The sequence below is a fragment of the Corvus brachyrhynchos genome, unplaced genomic scaffold (genome assembly GCF_000691975.1).
Source record: "Corvus brachyrhynchos isolate BGI_N302 unplaced genomic scaffold, ASM69197v1 scaffold283, whole genome shotgun sequence".
In the NCBI taxonomy this organism is placed as follows: Eukaryota; Metazoa; Chordata; class Aves; order Passeriformes; family Corvidae; genus Corvus; species Corvus brachyrhynchos.
Genome location: NW_008237409.1, coordinates 475,092 through 476,642, shown reverse-complemented (window position 1 = coordinate 476,642; position 1,551 = coordinate 475,092).

The window sequence follows — 1,551 nt, the reverse complement described above, 5'->3', positions numbered from 1 at the left end:
AAACAAATGTTTCTGTAAGTTTGAGGACTGAAATTACCAGAATGATGAAGAGCCAGGAGTTCTTGTGGTGTGACAAGACACTGTGGTGCTGATGAGGATTCTCTTGGTGAAAGGAGTCCTGGTTTAAGTAATCTAAGTAACTCAGGCCATGAGAAGTCTGGGAAATTGAACTTTTGATGGTTAGAATGTATTACATTATAATGTAATACATCTTCAGATTACTCTGCAGCTTTATTGAGGTGACCTTAAAACTGTGGTTAGGACCTGCACATGTCTGTGAGGAACACTGGTTCACCATGAACTTGGAGGGGCTTGGTGTTCTCTCTGTATGTCACTGCATGGTTCTTGTGTTGGTTTTCTGACCCCTCGCTGTGATAGCAGAGCACTGCCAGTGACAGAGGCACTGACACAGCTGGGTTTGCTGTGCCATCGCTCCTGGGAGAGGGGAGTGTGGATCTCACGGTGGGTGAGATGGATCACAGCTCAGTTGGGAGTGACTTCTACTGTGACTTTTTCTGAACGGCAGAAATGGGCATTGTTAGTCAGTTGAACCATTTTAGGGGTTTGTTTATGGTGTTGGTCCTTAAAAGTGTTTTTGATACACTTGACAGGAGCAGAGAAAGACAGTGGAGAACCTTGAACGGAACTTAGTGACAAAATCCTGTGGAAGATGCTGAGGTTTGTTGTGATAGTGTAGTTTGGTACCTCAGGATACATTTATGAAAATGTGGATTTGGAAGGGCTTAGGTATATAACCCAAATTTTAGTACTGTTTAGTATCCAGTATACTCTGCTAAACAAAATCATAGTGAACTCTGAAGAAATTTAGAGACTAGATTTGATTTGTTGTGTGTACAGAATAGGCACTTTTAGGAATTTTAATTCTGGTAACTTTGCTCTTGCTTGATGCTAGTTCTGGTAAATAAGTAAGTATTTTTGGCAGGTTGAGACTAAAATGCTGGTTAATTAATTTGGATCCATAATCTGTTTCTCAGTCATATTTGGAGAATACTTATGGAAAATACTTAAGTGTCTCCTGAAGCAAGTATGAACACAGTCATAGAAATACCTACAAGCCAAGGTGTATCATTTATTGGCATGACATATAATGAACTGAGGGGAATTTCTTGCCTGAAAGTGATTATTTTTTCCCTACCTCACTGCTGTGACTGAGCGTGTAGCTATTGTGCTTGGATACCTCCTGTAGAGCTGTCTCAGCTAACAAATGGAGCTGAACTTGTTTCATTTTGCTGTTGGTGCATTTATGAATCATGTGCAGGTCTCTCATTAAGTTATTGTGAAGTTTTCCAGTAATCTAGGAAGCATTTGAACCACACTGATACCCATCAGTGGAAGAACCCAGTGTTTGAAGCCAGGAAGCAGCAGCTGTCTGTTGAATCCTCTTAGTCGCCCTGGGGAAGAGGGTGTTCCTGTCCGTGCCAGGTCGGTGGTGCCCGGTGCCAGCGTGGCGTGGGGCTGGCTGGGTGCCCTGCCCGCAGCCGCTTGCACAGGGGCGTGTGCTGCCCAGCTGGCACCGGCTCGGGCACACCC